The sequence below is a fragment of the Anneissia japonica genome, unplaced genomic scaffold, assembly GCF_011630105.1.
Source record: "Anneissia japonica isolate Jap-2015-1 unplaced genomic scaffold, ASM1163010v1 scaffold1489_len2284818_cov182, whole genome shotgun sequence".
NCBI lineage: Eukaryota > Metazoa > Echinodermata > Crinoidea > Comatulida > Comatulidae > Anneissia > Anneissia japonica.
In genome coordinates this window covers 1,072,243-1,080,440 of record NW_022698455.1, presented here as the reverse complement: position 1 = coordinate 1,080,440, position 8,198 = coordinate 1,072,243, and the positions used below count along the sequence as shown (strand labels likewise).

Sequence of the window (8,198 nt, the reverse complement as noted above, 5' to 3'; positions counted from 1 at the left end):
TACTACCTTTTGGACAAATTGAATTTTAAAGGTACACATTTAAAGTTTAAAGCTAGAACTAATGTTCTAGATCTTGAAGGCAGAAAACGGGCATGGTCAGATACGCACTCGGGCCATTGTATTATTTCCAAAAATAGAGAATTAGGAACGGTCGACCATTTTCTATTTGATTGTGAAGGTCTATCCTCTATAAGAAATGCATGTTTTGAAAATTTAAAAACTGACTTTTAATTAATAGGTACTTTAAGACATTTTCTTAGAAGGTTCATGTGAATTTAGGCACCACTTACTTTTAGATAATATTTTTGATGCATACCAGAATATTGAAATTTGTAACATATTTGATAACCATTGTAAAACATATTTAACAAAAGCAATGACTGAAAGAACTGAACTAATGAAAAACATTACCACCAATATTTAATTTTTATGTTATTTACTGTACTAATATACTTATATTTTTTGTCATTTATTTATTTACTTTGTATTCTGTAATGGAATTCTCTAATTTTTTTTTCTTTTCTTTCTCAATTTCTTTTTTTGTACATTAAGGTAGTCCTTAATTACCACAGAATAATGAGAGTAACATTTCTTTTGCTTGTCCAGTATTTTTTCTTTACTCATTTATCTTTTCAATAATTAATTGTTATATATTGTCAGTTGTTGTTTTGTAACTGTTGTACGGGTCGAACCTCTCATGCGCGAGAATGTTCCTCTGTTATAAAAGAGATAAATAAATCTTATCTTGAATGTTACAGTATGCAAGCCCTTTGCAAGATACACATTGTACACATTTGCTCTTCATTCTTAGCATCAGGTTTTAACCTTTGAGCATTCTTTATTCTTATACACAGGAACTTTCCTGTAAGCTTTTCCAAATACATGTGTACGGGATACATTAATGATTTTGACCAGCCATTTAGCTACACTTGTCCTTACAGGTATAAGAGACAGATATATATATATATATATTCGGTACATAATATTTAGAAACAACAATTCTGATAAATATATCGAAAAAAGAATACAATGCAAGAACTAATATTAAACTGTATAAATACACCTATATTGTGAGAACATTAACGGCATTAGGACCACTTTATGCTGCATTCTATTTTCATGAATGTGTATTTTTATGCCATTGTTATCTGCCTATTTAAATCAATGTTTTATGACCCATAGATAGTTTTTAAGTCACTATATAAATAATATTACACTTTATTAAATTAAAATGATTTAGATAGAAAAATTATAGAATGTCTATACAGACAATGATTTTGAGAACATCAACGCCATTTAAGATCATGAATATATATAGCGATATTATAATAGGCCTACTGTATTTTGAAACGCATTTTACGACCCACTGATCGTTTTTAAGTCACTATATAAATAATATTACAATTTAATAAATTAATTAAAATGATTTCACTTAGCCTACTGTTAAAGAGTACTTAGATTACATTGTTGAATGTAGGTTGCAAAAACATGTCCCTACGACTATACGGTATGTCATTATACAACAACAAATCTTTAGCTCTGTTTTTTTTTTTTATACTGTTGTTTACATTTTCACGCAGATATTCCGGTTTAATGCCATTGAATAAAAAGGACTGAAAACAACACAACAATGGATACCGCAATTAAATCTAACACCATGAATGCATAAAAGGCATACAGGCTTGTACAACTACTTACAGTTCTTACTAATAGAAGAAACATCATTCCAAAATTCAATATTTCAGAAGATGCTTTTGCGACGACGTGTCTACGACACAGTTTCGGTTGTTCACATACACGCTTGTTTCAACCGTAATTTGGATATTATGAGACAGGTGCACAACCAACCAGGTATCTGAAGGAAAATTGCTGCCAAGGACAGTAGTGCCCCACCAGGCTAAACCTACAACTTATTAGTCCAGCACTCACCCCTTATTAGCGTCCACCCTCGAATCAGCACTAGGGCTGAAACGGTATCCGAACAGTTTGTCAAAATCTAGTTTGCCGAAACCCATGATTGCCGAATTAATGGCCTCTTTGCCGAAACCCATTTTGCCGAATCCAGTTCACCAAAATAATGACAACCCAGTTTGCCGAAACCCAGTTTGCCGAATCATTTGCCGTCACCATCTTACAAATGTACAGTATTACTGTGCTTTTGAAAACATAATGGGTGGATCAGGGAGAAGCCATATTTACAGTCCCGATAGTATTTGTACCCGTGTAAACGCTTCGCTTTGAATAAACGCCCCTTCTAGAGCCTCATTTGGAATGAACGCCTCTTTCGAAAACACCCTATGGCGTATATTTTTTCCTCGAATAAACTCCCTCTTGACGGTAAAACAAAAATTTAATCTAATGGAAACATCATTCCCAAATTCTACTAATGTTTTACTCCAGTAGAATCACATTGTACTTACAGTGGAATTAAGGGGCGTTTGATTATATGCAGTACGTATCCATTTTACACACAAAAATAAATGCCTGCCTCGAATAAACACTCCCCCGAATAAACTCACCCTCAAAAACCATTCTCAACAATAAACACCTCAGGGCGTTTATTCGACGAAATCGTCCGGGACTAAAAATGATAATTTGCCTATTCATATGACGTTATTTTGATTGTCAATTTCTAATATTGTGGCATAAAAAAACTCCCACTGCGAACACATGGATTTTTTTTTATGCCGGGACCTTGACAGAGGCCCCTTGATTCGGGTGTATAATTGTAGATTAATATTATTTATTTATTTATTTCATTTAGGTATACTTATACTTACCTATAAACTTTATGTACTTATTATAAATATGCTTATAAGACATTTTATCTGACATACCTATTTAATTAATCTTTTTGCTGATAGCTAAATTGTTAATCAAGTTTGATTTACAGAATAAGACAAAACTAATCATTAATATACAATAAGCAGTTATTTATTATACGAATATAATAAACAGAGATCGAATTGCACTTCGCGTTGGAAGGCTTCTAAATTCTTAATTTCGCAATTCTGGAATTTGCCTCTTTAACAATAGACATGTAATAGATAGGTTTTTCCCCCCGATAAATCATGTAATTTTCCTTCTTTGAAATCAAAATTACAATTTTTACAACATGATTGCTGATCTTTTCAAGCCATGATCCTTACTAAGGTGCGTCGCCAGTTTGCCTTTTCATAATTATCATGCGTGAGTGTGTTTATGTGATTAAGATTTGTCATATTTATTGTTTCATTGCTTTTAAACAAAATTGCCATGGCTATAATAGGCCTATATTATAGACGAAAGAGGTGACGGAAAGTTATTAATAATTAATGAAATTAACATTTCCCATGTCTGTATTGTAATGTAATTGCATAAAAGTTATTTATTAAATAATAATTCAGTACAGGATTTTTCAGTAGCCAGGCATAGAGAGAAGGGGCCTAGGACAGGCTTAGGCTATATTCTGCATAGGCCTAGCTTAACGTGAAAGAGAATGAGGCCTATACTACAGTGTGACCGGGTAGCTGGACTGGGCATTGGCTAGTTCTCCTAGTCCGACTTATGTAGCCCAGGCTGAAGTGGTTGTATTTAGCAACTCCCGTGTTCCCACACAGGCGAACAAAAGTTTTAATAATTTAAATTTCTATCACTTCCGCCGTGAGACAATCACTTCCGCCGTGAAACTCACGGCGGAATTGTACTTTCCATGGCGGAAGTTGTGATTTTGAAAGTTTGACGTGACATTTCAAAAGTTGTTGCCGTGAATTTTGAAAGTGTGCCGTGGGTTTTAAAGTGTGCAGTGACTTTTAAAAGTGTGCCGTGTGGTTTCGAAAGTTGTTGCCGTGAATTTCGAAAATGTGGCCGTGACATTTCGAAAGTTGTTGCCGTGACACTTATGGGCCACCGTATTTATTTCATACTACTCCACGCGTCATCAGCGTTGCGGCATCATAACAACAACGTTCAGTTTACCATGCCAATGAATTCATCATTTAGATTTAAAAGCCTTGGTTGAATCTAAATGGAATCGTCAACAGAAGCATTGCAATCAACCAAAATGGTGGGATGCTTCTTGGCATTCAATTTCTCGTCTGCCGGCGCACTATTTAATAAAGTTAATTAACCATCGTTGAATAGAAGTCTAAAGCAATAGCGGATTGGATTGGTTCTTCATTACTAGTGTCATAATTCTATAAAAGGACCGATGTTCATAAGGTTCGCTAGTCATAATCAATTAAAAGGGTCATGCTATTTTTACACCTCGTTGTCCGGACGTATATTTCTAAATTTATTAACTCCGCTAGTAACTATTTCACTCGAAATACAAGTGGAATCATCACTTTCTTCGAAGGCCTTGTATGTATATATATTTTAGTTAATTTTTTTACCTCGTTGTCCCGACGTATGTTTCTAAACTTATGAACTACGGTAGTAACAGATCTAGATGTGTATAAGAGACAGGTATAATCGTATTAAGATTACCCTTCAATGAAATGTTTCTTAGGTTAGTTGCAGTAGCGGCGTTACGGTGGGGGTGGGGGAGGGCTTCCTTAGTTCATTTGCATTTACAATGTGTCTATCTAGTTTCTTGCTGCTTAGCACTTGCAACAAAAGTAACGTATAGATTTCATACAATAAGGAACTTTCGTTGATGAACTATGCTTAATACGATTTATATTCCCATATTTGAGCACTGTAGGTCTTATTTATTTGGGAGTGCCATTTCCAGACAAGAAAAAACATGTTCTCCCCTTTTTAGATCTAAGGAGTTGAGTCCGGGGGTAGGGGCCCTGTCTGACAGACTGTCACTTCCTTCCCTTCCACTGCTGCCAATACTTAAAATCTATTTTAAAAACCGCGTTCACAACGTCAATAACACGCGTTAAAAATGACTTCACTCTTGAATTTGGTTTACCTTTGGATTGGGTCCACTCCTGAATTGTCCCACACTGTTTGAAAATCGTCCCTTAAGGCATTGGCCACGACACAGATAATTTTCTTGTAAATTCGGCTCCTGACCCTCGAAATTTCGCGTGTCTGATAAGGAATCATTCTGAATTCTGCTTCTGGAGTCGCATTCATCAAGAATTGCGCACCCTGTTAAGCATTTCAGACTAGAAGGGGTGAAAGAGGAAGAAGAGAAAAATATGTGAGCATAATCAAAATGCATTTTTCGACAGATAAGTGATAACCGTCGTGATTGCGCGAAATACTTCACAAATGGTACCGTAATGCCCTGATAAAAGGAATGTTTCGATGTTTTATGGCGTGACATACAAAGTACAAAGTTTCCAACCTCAAAAGTGTTTACTTGGCCATTGAGTCAATACCCATGAGATTACAAATGTCTTAGTTTGTTTTGTCCAGAATAATGTATTTACATTCCTAAATTAGACGGAACTCTACACATCAGGAATATACCGGTATTAAATTCAACGGTAGGGCAGCAAAACTTAACAAGTCCTGAGTAATAATTCAACTCACCACGCCTTACTAATTGTTCGTAAGTTATTTATTTTAAATTAAATTGAAAATGATTGAACGATAGGAGGTAACGATTGAGGGATTATGGAAATTTAATTTTTTAAATTAGCTCCAGATTTAAGCACCTTTTTTCACGCCAACTGCAAAGGCACTTCTCAACTAAAATGAAATCTGCAAGGTGCTGAACCGCCCCAAACAACAATTAGGTATAACCGATGAAGAATGATATCAAGGGCGTGGTTAATAGTTGTAGTGGGGGTGGGGGGCCGATTTGCATTATAGGGAAGTCTTGGGCCTCAGGCCTAAGCCTTGGTTGGTGCCAGGGGCACCATCAGGGCTCCCGGTGGGGGTCCAGGGGCGAAGCTACGAAACCTCTGGCGGCTATAGCCTTTTATGTCGTATCTAATTGATTTTAAGGAATGCAGTTAACATTTATTTCCACAATACATTTTCAAAATACAGTGAGGGATCCCGAAATTCGAAATAGGGGGGACCCAGGGAGGGACTTTTACAGATGGAGTGTAAACTACTTTTGCCCACTATGGTTGGGCCTGAGAAAGAATAATGGCCGGAAATGGCACTCTTAGACTCAAACTTTGAGAAGAATTTTCATTTTTTTCTCAATATTTTTTAAATTTTGAAATATTTAGGGTGAGGGCCCTGGGCCCTACCCTCTTGAATCCGCCACTGCACCCATAAAATCGATGGAGTGGTTACTGAGATGGTTACAAAATGTACAAACAATTGCGTTTTTACTCGATTTTGGTCTGAAAAAATACGCACCGCACTTGGAACAGAGCACAAGTGAACAGACAATTCATGACAGTCATTCGTAATTCTTGATCTTTCCCCTCGCTTTGAATAGTGGGGTTTCAACTATAGAAGATTGGTGAAAATTTTATTTTCTCCATGGTTGAATCATGTTCAAACATGATCAAACCATGGAAAAAATAAAATAAAATATTTTATTTTCTCCATGATCAAACGACTACCGGTATACTTGAATCCAACGTCGCCATGCGCTCTATCCTATAGTGCTTTCTCAACATTATTTTATTGATAACTTTGAATGCTTTAAATGACAACATCTTATATTTCACCAGGCCCTGAGTGTGCAGTGCCTGTGGTTTTATTTATTAAGTATTTTAATTTCTGAGGCTGATATTAATAAATAATAAAACATGCATTATATTTCTCATCTCTGGCCGGTCTAGTCTATGCCTCCATGGGCCTAATTATACCTTGCCATTAAATTGGTAAGGGAATCAGCGATCTCAAAGCTGTTCAGTTATGTTGGACGTTTCACGCATATTTCTTTATAAATCATTAACTAATAATGCAGAATCCTTTGGGACACCCCTATCAAGAGGACATCCATTAAGGGGACACTTTCTGAGTGTGCCAAATGGCCAATGTATCCCGAACCCTAAGGGAACACCTAATTTTTTCATTGTATCTCAACAGCTAAAGCAATCCCAAATAAAAAAAAAAATCATTCAACCCTGATTCCTCAGAGAGTGAACATCGGTATTATTATTATTATAGGTCTACTGCATGTGTTACTTTGTAAAAACCAATTAAGACTTTTTTTTTCGTGCACTTTCCTATAGGATTATAACATACCGGTACACCCTTATTTCTAGGTCGTTACTCTATTCATGCTACAGCCATCAAACAGGAAGTTCAGTATTAAAAAATATATAATTGGCCATTAACATTGCATCATTTGGAACATATAAAACTATTGCAGGGGCACAGGGTGGTTCCCATCTTGGGTGGTGGGGTGGAGGGGAGTGTGAACATTGTAAATGCAGAACTACAAAGGATCAGTGGAGCTGGGGCCAGGGGCCGCAATGGGCCCGGAGGGTGTGGGACGAATCTTCAGTGCTTGTAGCGTTTTCTGATGTGTTTTATTGTCTTTTTGGCACAATTGAGTTCTTAATTTTGTATCGTGATTTGACAAAAATAAGCGTAATATATTGTAATTAAGATAATACTTTTTTCGTCTGTAACTTAATTTCTTGTTACACATTGTTTCATTTTTATTATGTTATATAAATCAAATTAATAAATAAATTTAAAAAAGTTCAATCGAAAAAATAAAATGTTGGCGTCATTTGATGTATTTTAAAAATCATGATAACATTTAAAACCCATTAATTCACATTTAGGCTGTTGCTTCGACTATACATTCCTCCGGAACTGTATGCCATGTTCTGTACTGTACGGAAGAATGCTGTTTCAGGCAAACGTCAATGAAATATGATAATTCCAACGATCTACCCCTTTTTCTAGACTTTCCCCAAGTTTTTAAATATTCAAAAATATATAGGCATATCTCATTAAGCGCTTTTTATCTCATTAACCAAGTTATTCGTCAAAAGTAATAATAATAGGCCTAAGAGCGTGTTAACGTTTCTAGTGTTTATTGCACATTTTTCTCCTATGTAGATACAAGATAGAGTTCACTTTGATGTCACAATACACTGGCACAAAAAGTTTTATCTAATAGTTTGAATCATGAACTTTTGGCCATAGTCATAAGCATGCGCATTAAAAAATTTCGTAGTTGATTATTGAACTGCAGTGTCGTAGTGTAAAATTTAAAAAAAAAAAGAGTTTCACGACTTGGCATATCATAGGTTTAGGCCAATATATGTGTAATTTTATTGGCCTAATCGATCGATTTCTACTTGCTTCCCTGCGACATAAAACGGACTCTGGTATCT

The 8,198-nt window shown here is 35.6% G+C and overlaps 1 long non-coding RNA gene across 1 annotated transcript in view; it reads right to left on the bottom strand.

The window, feature by feature from the left end:
* LOC117102583 overlaps positions 1-1,765 on the bottom strand; it is a 4,103-nt gene extending 2,338 nt beyond the window's left edge. Inside the window, exon 1 of the long non-coding RNA XR_004444443.1 lies at positions 1,699-1,765. This is a non-coding gene — a long non-coding RNA (uncharacterized LOC117102583). The remainder of the gene's footprint in view (positions 1-1,698) is intronic.
* Positions 1,766-8,198: the final 6,433 nt, after the last annotated feature.